Here is an 11895-nt window from a genome sequence, read left to right as displayed (position 1 = left end):
GTGTCAGGAATTGCCAGGCCTAATATCGAGTTATACTTGTTGATTAAATGTGTTTCTTATTGAATTGTTATTTTTATTTTTAGCATCGATCTATGTTTAGTAATTGTGAATCTACTGTAGCTTGGAAACGTTTATGAAATGTGGTTAGATATGTATGATGTGAATGATTGTTTTTATGACGATGTGAACCCAAAATCTTATGAGAAGTTTATGTGGAACTTTTATGCTTGTATGATAAGGTAGTGGTCATGAGAAGTTGATAGTGCAAGTGATTACGATGTAAATCATAGCGGATGAGATAAGGGTAAGTGGTTTGTGTGTTGATCTAACTGCACCGTGTAGCCCTAGTACATGGATGGTTTTGCTGGGTTAATTCGTGTTGGGGGGTCACTACCTACTTGGTTATCTTGACCCTGCTTGGTTAATCTGCGATGGGTGGTCACTATCTAGAGCTAGGATGTGGTCCTGCTTGGTATATCCACGATGGGGGACCATATGTATTTAGGGGTGATCATGCTTGGTATATCCACGATAGGTGATCACTGCCTGCAGGATGAGATTATGCCTATGGTTCTGCTTGGTATATCCGTGATGGGAGACCATATGTATTCAGGGGTGATCATGCTTGGTATATCCGCGATGGCTAATCACTGCTTGCATGATGAGATTATGCCTATGGTTCTGCTTGGTATATCCGCGATGGGGGACCATACACATTCTAGAGGTGATGATGATTGGTTGTACCTGGTACATTTTATAGGTGATCATATTTGGGTTGGTTTCGTTGAATGGTCCGGAACTCGAGGTTGTTGAATTTCGTGGAGTGGCCTAAAATCCCATTATTTGGAGAAGTAGGCTTGGCCTAACTGTGTCACTCTAGCCTTAGTTTTATATATATTTGTGTCAATGGTTTCGAGAGTCTTGTGAATTGAGTTAGAAAAGATGTTGGACGTCTGAGTGACTCCTTCTGGATTTTCTATGATTCGATTATGATTTCATAAGGTATGAATTTAGAAGATATGGGAATGATTGTTATTACTTGATCAAATTAAGTAATTAATGTGGCTAGAGAATGGTTTTGTGTTTCATCGGCTCTTAAATATGATGTGTGTTGTGAATTGCGATATCATGATGAGACATAATGATTTATATGTTGGATGGGAGAGAAATCATGTTTTCATGGGGATTGGTTATGTAGCCTGAGTCCAGGAATTACATGTTGACAGGTTATAATAAATGATTGAGGAATGCTATACTTTTATGCTTGAACTTAATGGAATAAACGTCTGATTTTGTGATAAGTGAACTACGAATGACTTGATCCCTATTGAGGGTACCTAGGTAGTTTAACAAGGAGGTTAGATGCAGCCATAAGGTAAACGAAAAATTACTTTGCAATTTGATTCTCGAATTGTGATTTTCCATAACCTGGAGACGGGGTATGTGAGTTATACGAGTATTTAGTGACGTCACGTATCGATCCTGGACGTATGTCGGGATCGGGGCGTGACTAGAAGAACCAGAGTGAGTAATAGGCAAACATTTGTCGTCGCCAATATAGACCTGCTCAGGACCATTGTAGGATTCAGGACTTTGAAGATTTGTGTAAAAGTTGGTCATATGAGAACTGGCGCCAGTATCAAGAAGCCATGTTGGAGTGGTGGAAGAGAAGTGTTAGCATGAAAAGTTGTCTGTGAATTCTTGTTGCCATAACTAGGATTCATACGATGCGGACAATTAATAACCTCATGATCAAGTTGACAACAAATTTAACATGAATTTCTTTTGTTGAAATTATTGAAATTGGATCTGGAGCCACGATTATTCTTCTGTTGACCTTGGCGAGAGAAATTCGAGCGAGAATTGTAAGATCGAGAGTTATTGGGGCGATACTGAAAATTTCTAGGGTTAGAAAAATTCCAATCCATGCCATGGCCTTGTGAAGAATTGAAATTGGAGCTCTGTTGAACATAATACGCCTGAGAATTGGAGTCACCGAGTGGTGTAGGAAGAATGTCGGCAAAGGAATTATAAGCTTGAAATGGCGCTGATGGAGAAACCTTCTTACGATTTGCCAATTGAATCTCCTTACTTAGCAACAAGCCGTGTAACTCATCAATAATGGTTGAACCAAGACAAAACTGAATAGTATCATTAAAGGCATCATATTCAAGCGGTAATTCATGAAGAATAATAGAGATGAGTTCTGAATCATCAATCGGAGCACCAGCAGTCGCAATAGCATCAGCGATTTCTTCAATTTGTTGAAGATAAGCAGCCGCAGTGGAATCGCCTTTAGTAATTGTTCGAAGGCGAGCACGAAGTTCATGAATGTGTGATTGAGATGCCGTCGCAATGCGAGACTCCAATTTTGCCCACAGATCACGAGCAGAGGTAACACCAACAGTGTAAGGGATCAGAGAATCCGAGAGTGCCTAATTGATCCAGATCAGAATGTTCTAATCATTCTCAAACCACGTCACATATTGAGGATTCACAGTCGAAATGCAATTTCCTAAACAACCAAGAAGATACTTAGGCGGCGCCACCATGGAACTATCAATTATTCCAGTGAGATTGTACCGACAAAAGATCAGTGCAAATAAAGCACTCCAGGTGATCCAATCTGTAATCGTCAGTTTGATCGGGACCAGCGAGCTAATGTTTTGAATTGTGATCAAAGAATTGACCGAATTAGGGCACAAATTTGGGGCTGAAGAATTTGCAGGAGATGACTGCGACGTATAATCAGAGAGAGGTGGAGGAGAGACCGCCATTGTTGGTAGTGTAGAAATGCAAAAAGAGAGAACACAGAGAACGTAGGGATACGAAGCATCATCAGAAGTCGTTAGACACCGGCGATAAATACCTTGTTAGAATCTAGAGAGAGATCCAGTAAGAAAGATAGAGAGATAATAGAAAAATGAAATTGTGATTTTCATTACTTGAATAATGTTACACTTTTGGTATATATACCATCATTTACATATAGGATAACTACCTAACTTATTAACTAAGTAAGGTATAACAAACTTCTCACAACAACTCTAACAACACTTACTCAGCATCATTTACATTACAACCCTTAATAACATAAAGCATGAGATTAGGAATTAAAAAACTTACAAATAGTTGAGGTGCATGGGAGGGGCTGCGATTTTTGGAAGAGTGAGATTTTTGCTTGGAAGGCAGAGAGAGAGAGAGAAAGAGAGAGAGAGATAGCAAACATTGATATTTGTCACAGTTTTAATTTTATTCCATTTTAAAGAGGGAAGAAAGGTAAAAGAGGGGACTGACTTTGGTTCATTCTTTCTATTTATAAGCACATGCAATGTCCCTTCTTATAAGCACATGCAAGATCTTTTCTTATAAGCATATGCAAGATCTCTTCTTTCTTCAACGTGGGATTTAGACTCTCAATAAAATGCAAGTAATAAAACTAACATCTTCATATATATATATGTGTGTGTGTGTGTGTGTGTATGTATATATATGTATATGTTGAAACCATTGGCAGTCAATATTGGTAGTTGAAAACATTAGCTGATGAAACCATCGGCTATCTGATGAATGCCTACATAAGTTCTTTGTCAATACCCACACAAATATGATGAAGACTTTGGAAACAAAATGTTGTATTGTCCAAGCTATGAGTTGTAAATTTCAAACTTTAAGAATTTGTTCGTATGGATTCGCTCTATAAATAGAGCACTCCTACTGCCATCGATGTATATACAGAGAAAACATACAGAAAGAAAGAAAGCTCAATAACATCATCTATTCCTCCCTCTTTTGTTTGTCATCCCCTAGTGCTATAATTTCAGTGTAACATTTTACACCTGCTTTGCTCCATCATTTACTAAAAAGGTTATCTCTCTAACTTTGACATATTTATAACACGTTATCAGCACAACTCTCTAAATATAACCTTTTCTCATCTCTCTTTGCCGACAGAAAAAATGTTTCCTCTAAGGTTTTTACTGTTCATCTTCTTCCTCTGCCTCAACTACGCGATATACCCTCGCGACGAACTATTTGCTCCATGCCTGCTTCTCATTCTCAACCTAACAGTTACATACATCTTTGATTTCTTGTTTGGTATAGATATTGATTACTAACCCAATATTTATTTTTACTGCAATCTAAGATGGTGCGGTACAATCGCCCATCTTGAACTGCAAATTTCATCTTACTGCGATCCAAGATGGTGCGGTATCATCGCCTATCTTGAATTACAGATTTAATTTTACTGCAAATTTTAGGTGGAGCGGTATAATCGCCCGCCCTACCCTACGTATTTAATTTGCTTGCTGTTTGTACCATACTTAACCAATTTCGAAACTACTGAGCACCAGTCAACATTATACCGTCAAGGACCCATAAGAGTTTCCCTCCAACCAGGAGGCCAATCACAGCGCGACACGTGTCGACATCAGAAGCCAATCATAGCGCGACACGTGTCAACATCAGAAATAATCACAACACAACACGTGTCAATGTCAGAATGAAACTAGAAACTCTATTATATAAATAGAGATAATTCTCTCACAATATTTCCTAATGTCATTTGTACTAAATCATTCACTTGTACTCACTAAAGGAGTGCCTGAACCTATGTACTTGTGTAAACCCTTCACAATTAATGAGAACTCCTCTACTCCGTGGTCGTAGCCAATCTGGGTGAACCACATACATCTTGTGTTTGCTTCACTGTCTCTATCCATTTACATACTTATCCATACTAGTGACCAAAGCAATCTAGCAAAGGTCACAAACTTAACACTTTCTGTTGTACCAAAGTCCCCACTGATTTTGTGCATCAACATTTGGCGCCGTCTGTGGGAACGACACTTATTCCCACTCTCTTCAGCTTTGTCAAGCTGGTTTCCACCATTCGTACACTCTCTTTTGACCAGGCATCCCTCTTCAACATGGGGAGCGAAGGAAGCCACAACACACAGAATGACACCCTTCTTGCACCTAGTGCGAAGCAACGAAAGAATGAAGGAAATAGGGTTGCTGTTCAAGCTAAAGTCGATAAGCTAGAAGCTCAAAACAACAAGATAGCAATGAAGAATGAGGTCCTCCAAGAGCAGTATGAGAAGCTCTTTGAGACGCTCCATGAAACTATGCGTACTCAAACACGTGAACTTGTTGCCCCTGTAGACATCAACCATCATCTAGGTGCCCCCCAACACGGAAGGTCACCTTCTTTCGACATGGGTATCCCTGATGAAGAGCGAGCTAATCATCAAAACATTAATCAACATGAAACTTCTCTCAACCCAACTGTTTCGACCCGAAGCAGGAGAAGTAGAGGAAGACACCTCTTTGCAGAAGGGTTGGAAGGATCGAAAGCCGTTTATCATGACTGCCGAAACTTCCTAAAGCAACGTCAAGAGAATCCCCTCCACATATGCTCGAAGATCAACGACCCAAGGGTTTCTGAAAGACTTGGTCCCCTCCCACGACCCAGGCCAGCTGCCAATCTAGGGAAGGAGCGACATGTCCTAGAGGAACATGAAGGTACAGGGGACTCTGAGGTATTCCGACAGACTCGCCCTAGAAGTCAGTACGGTGAGTCCAAGGAAAAATCACACGCCCTTGCTCAAACTTTCTGACTTCCAAGAGGCGATGGAGACTTACGAAAGAAAATCCCAGTGGTACATGACTCCACTCAAGACCCCCTTGTCCTACAGCTCCTTGAGGAAGTAAACAAGTTGAAGGCCGAACGTCAGGCCGAGATACCTAACTGGAACCAACCCAGGCCTGGCCCTTTCACAAGGAGGATCCTTGACACCCCCTTCAAGCGAAGACAAAACAAAAGCTTGGTTTACAACTCTATACTGGAAGGGAGGACCCAATTGAACACATTAACCTCTTTGAGTCCACCATGGCATATCGGATGCACACCGACGAAGAGCGATGTCTTCTCTTCCCTTTCACCCTTTCTGGCGGAGCTCTAAACTGGTATTGCCGTCTTCCACCTGAGACAGTAGACTCATTTGAGGAACTGAGGAAACTGTTTGTCTCTCAACACATCTTCCAGACCGATCGCATGCATTCTGCAGATGACTTGTACACTATTCGCCAGAAGCCGGACGAGTCACTACAAGAGTATGCTGGTCGTTTCAGCCATGAGTATTCTCGCTGCGCTGAGGCAGATGCCAAGACCGCCGTCAAGGCCTTCACGGCAGGCCTACGTGATTGTTTCTTCAAGTACATGATCAATGCCAACACTTGGAAGACTTACTCTGAAGTGATGGCACAGGCTTATAACCATGCCTCCGCCGAGGCAAGGACATATCAAGGAAAACCCCTCACAACCACCCCTTATCAGCAAGTAAGGAGTGGAAGCCAGATCCAACCAAATGAGAAGACCTCGACCTTCCAAATGGCAACGATGCCTCCCCCTGCCTTACTTAATACTTTGCCAAGTCAACAGATATATCAATCTCAGGGCAAAAGGAAAGATTTCCATCATCACCAGTCTCATTTTAGTAAAAGGAGTAAGGGACACTACCGCGATAACCAAGGGTATCGCCATGATAATCCCCGACCCCAGGCAGTCAACACAGTGGGTCAAGCATGTATCAGGACAGCCCCTACCCCGAGGTATGAGGCATACACACATTTGAACGCCACATGCGTGGCCATTTACCCCAGCATAGCACACTTGATACCGAAGCCAAAACCGAGGCACCCAGATTACAAGCCCACGAAAAACACGGGCATGTTTTGCTGCTACCACGAGCATAACAGCCATGACGGCGAGAAGTGTATCACCCTTCATGATCATATTGAAGCTTTGGCAAGTGAAGGAAAAATTGATCAATTCCTCCTTCACCCTCCAATGGGTAACCGTAACCAACGCCAGGTAAATGTGATATATTCCATAAGTGGTGGCACACCCATATCTAAATCTTCCAATAGGGCTATGAAAAATAGTGAACAAGCTTTAAGGTCTGGTCACCAAGTGTTTCACGTGGAAGACATCAGGGGAGGTAAGTATCAAAAGCCTAACTGGGATCCAATATGTTTCTACCCTGAGGAAGAAAGAGGTATCATCTACCCTCACAACGACCCACTGATCGTGGAAGCTCACATAGCCAACTTTGAAGTACGACGAATCCTGGTAGACACGGAGGCTTCGGTTAATATCATGTTTGCTGAAGCTTTCAGGGCACTTAATGTAGCTGAACACTTGCTCGACCGCTCGATTTCCCCTCTGATAAGCTTTTCCAGTGATATCGTGCAACCTTTAGGGAGCATACACTTACCTTTCACCATTGGTATAGGCCCTTAGATAGCTACCATTACCATTAACTTCCTGGTGGTTGATTGCCCAACGACATACAATGTTATCTTGGGACGCACAGGCATCAATGATCTCAAGGCCATGGTATCCACACATATGTTGTTGATGAAATTTCCAACCCCTTATGGGAATGGTTACATCAGAGGAGATCAACTTAGTGCACGATCATGTTACAACACTTCGGTCAAGCAACAACATCTGCTTGTGCCCAAGGAAACTCTTTCTATACATGACCAAGTCATAAAGACCAGCCTAGACGAAGCCAACTTGGATATTCACGGTGGCAACAGTCAACCCGACGATCCTCGAGATGACTTTTTCACCCAGCAAGCACAACCCGCTGAAAAGTTGAAGAAGGTCTCTATCTCAAAAGATTATCCGGATCGCATGGTGAATATTGGTACCACCTTGTCACCACCCATTCGGTTGTCATTAATCTCTTTTTTGCAAGAGAACACTGAGGTCTTCGCCTGGTCATACGAGGACATGCCAGGCATATCTCCCGATATAATCTGTCATCGCTTAAGTATTAACCCCAAGACCAAGCTAGTAAGATAGAAGCGAAGATCTTATGACGCTGAACGGTACGAGGCAATGAAGGCAGAAGTTGAAAAACTCAAAGGCATAGGCTTTGTCCGCGAAGTCAATTATCCAACATGGATAGCAAATGTTGTCCTTGTTAAGAAGAATCCGACCAAGGAAAGTTTCTTGCTTCAAAAGGTCTTGTGGAGAATGTGTGTCAATTACACCGACCTAAACAAAGGATGCCCGAAAGATAGCTTTCCTCTTTCTCTCATAGACAGACTTATAGACTCTACAGCAGGGTGTGAACTCATGAACTTCATGGATGCTTACTCAGGATACAGCCAAATCCTCATGAACCCTCCGGACCAAGAACACACAGCCTTTACTACTGACAATGGACTATATTGCTATAAAGTCATGCCCTTTGGCCTAAAGAATGCATGAGCGACTTATTAGAGACTGGTCAATTCAATGTTCGCCGAACAGATTGGGAAAAGCATGGAAGTTTACGTTGATGATATACTAGTCAAGAGCAAACATGCTGACCAACACATCACCAACCTATCTGAAACTTTCACCATTCTGAAGAGGTATCGAATGAGGTTGAACCCCAACAAATGTGCCTTCGGCGTAGGCTCTAGCAAATTCCTAGGCTTCATGATAAGCCAACGAGGCATTGAGGCTAATCCCGATAATATCAAAGCAATCCTCAACATGAAGGAACCAGTAACTTCAAAAGACATCCAGAGCCTTACTGGCAAGGTGGCAGCCTTAACTAGGTTCATCTCTAAGGCCACCGACAGATGTGCTCATTTCTTCAAAGCACTTAAGGGAAGTAAGAAGTACATTACATGGACTGATGAATGTGCTGAGGCATTCAAGAACCTCAAAGACTACATGAGTAAAGCCCATTTGCTCTCCAAACCTGAGGTTGGTGACACTCTCATTATCTATCTGTCGGTATCAGCTTCAGCAGTAAGTTCTGTTCTCATTCGAAAGGATGGTAATGTTGAACGACCTGTCTACTATACTAGCAAGGCCTTACAAGATGCAGAGACACGATACTCTAACATTGAGAAATTGGCTCTAGCTTTGGTCATGTCTGCTCGAAAACTTCGCCCTTACTTCCAAGCACACTCCATCATCGTGTTTACCAATCATCATTTTCGATAGATACTCCAAAGTCCCGACACTTCCGGACAAATGATCAAATGGGCGATAGCATTGGGTGAGTTTGACATCTCCTACCAACCAAAGCCAGCTGAGAAAGGCCAAGCAGTGGCAGACTTCATCGCCGACTTCACATATCCTATTGACATTGTTTCTATGCCTAAAGAAGTGGTTTCATTACCCTCAGAAGCTCAGAAAATAGAACCAACAGCCCTAGCATGGAGTCTATATGTTGATGGCTCGTCCAACCAACAGGGTTGTGGAACAAGACTAGTCCTTACGACCCCTGACAAAGTGGCGATGGAGTATGCTCTTCGTTTCAAATTCAAGGCGTCAAACAATGAGGCCGAATATGAAGCCCTCCTAGCAGGCTTACGTTTGGCCAAACACCTTGAGGTTAAACGAATTGATATCTTCAGTGACTCCTAATTGGTGGTTAACCAGGTCACCAACAACTTTGACGCTAAGGATAGCTCCATGGTAGCATATCTGGCACAAACACAATTGTTGCTTAAGCACTTCCACTACCAGATCACCCAAATTCCTCGAGCGGTAAACAGTCATGTAGATGCTTTGGCTCGCCTTGCCTCAGCGGTGGAAGACAAGATTGGGAGAAAAATTCAGGTCGAATTGTTGGCAGCACCAAACATCATGGCTGCGGAAGTGTGCAACTTACAACAGGGGGATAGTTGGAGTACCCCCAATTTATAGATTCCTTGCTCATGGCACCCTTCCAAATGACAAAGTCCAAGCTAAGCAGATTCGATACAAGGCTACCCGTTACTTGATCATTAATGACCAATTCTACAAGTGGAGTTTTAACCTACCATATCTAAAATGCCTTACGCCCGCAGAGGCGGAAACTGTCCTTCGGGAAATACATGAAGAAGTTTGCAGAGATCATGCTGGTTCTCGATCCCTAGCACAGAAAGCTTTTCGCTAAGGATATTATTGGCCAACACTCCACCAAGATGCCATCAGAATATCCTACTCATGTGATAAGTGTCAACGCTACGTAACTATTCCTCATTCCCTTCCCGAGCCGCTCACTCCTATGATCAGCCCTTCGCCCTTCGCCCAATGGGGATTTGATTTGATCAGCCCAATACCTGCAGGGAAGGGCAAGGTTCGCTATGCAATCGTTGCAGTTGACTACTTCACAAATTGGGCCGAAGTATAACCCTTGGCAACCATTACTGAGGGAAAAATAGAAGACTTCGTATGGAAGAACATCATTTGCATATTCAGCATTCCCAATACGATAGTCACTAATAACGGGCGACAGTTCGACAACAATAAGTTCAAGATGTTCTGATCTAAGTTCAACATCAACTTATGTTTTGCCTCCCCAGCTCATCCCCAGTTTAATGGATAAGTTGAAGCCATCAACAAAATAATCAAGCGAACTTTGAAAACCAGCTTAGACAAGGCTAAAGGTTGTTGGCCAGAATTTGTACCCTAAGTTCTTTGGTCATACCGCACTTCGTATCGGACATCAATAGGAGAAACCCCATTCTCACTTGCCTTTGGTACAGAGGCAGTTGTCCCAGTTGAGCTTGAGCAAGCAACGTTCTGAGTCCAGAACTATGTGTAAAGCGAAAATGACAAATAACTTACCCTCAACTTAGATCTAGTCAAGGAACACAGAAACCAGTCTCACTTGAGGAATGTCGCCTATAAGCAGCGCATCTCCAACTACTATGACTCCAGGGTCAAACCTCATTCTTTCAAAGTGGGGGACTGGGTATTGAAGAAAAGATTACTCTGCAACAGAGTCCCGAGTGAAGGAACACTTAGTCCAAACTGGGATGGACCGTTTGAAGTTGTTGGCATCAGTCGCCCTGGCTCCTACAAGCTTAAAAGCTCCGATGGCAAGACTTTTGGCCATCCATGGAACGCTGATCACTTGAAGTACTATTACAAGTAAACTCATATTGTACAAGTGTTAAGCTTCAGCCGTTCGGCATCCTATGTAACGAAGACTATTTGGCATGAATTCAATAAAGAGGTGATTTAGACAACTTGATCCTAATCCTCTTACATTTCTAGCAATGAAACATTCGGGTTCAAAGCTTCAACATGAATTCTTCCAACATGAAACAAAGCCTAAGTATATGTCAACAAGACTATACAAATAAACGAACAGCTTCACAGTATATTCGTTCAATCATACGTTCCAACACATTCATACATAAGCCAACTGTGCTTTGAAAGGGTTCAACATATTTTGTGTCATTCGACACTTGCTACAATGTGCCTAGACACCTTGCCCTTATTCTCAACAATCAGGTGATGAAATGTGAAGAATGAACTCATTTTCATGCCACCAACCAGGTGATGAAATGTACAACCCGTACTCTCCATCATGCCACCAATCAGGTGATGAAATGTACAACCCGTACTTTAATATCATTTGGCAACTTGCCACTCATGCCACCAACCAGGTGAAGAAAGAACTCATCTTCATGCCACCAACTAGGTGATGAAATGTACAACCCGTACTCTAATATCATTTGGCAACTTGCCATTCATGCCACCAACCAGGTGATGAAATGTACAACCCGTACTCTCCTTCATGCCATCAACCAGGTGGTGAAATGTACAACCCGTACTCTAATATCATTTGGCAACTTGCCACTCATGCCACCAACCAGGTGAAGAAGGAACTCATCTTCATGCCACCAACCAGGTGATGAAATGTACAACCTGTACTCTCCTTCATACCACCAACCAGGTGATGAAATGTACAACCCGTACTCTAATATCATTTGGCAACTTACCATTCATGTCACCAACCAGGGGAAGAAGGAACTCACCTTCGTACCACCAACCAAGTGATGAAAGCAACTCATCATTCATTTCACCTACCAGAAGACGAGTGG

The sequence above is a fragment of the Malus domestica genome, chromosome 17 (assembly GCF_042453785.1).
Source record: "Malus domestica chromosome 17, GDT2T_hap1".
Lineage (NCBI taxonomy): Eukaryota > Viridiplantae > Streptophyta > Magnoliopsida > Rosales > Rosaceae > Malus > Malus domestica.
The sequence above is the reverse complement of the archived record's forward strand: the minus strand, read 5'-3'. Positions refer to the sequence as shown.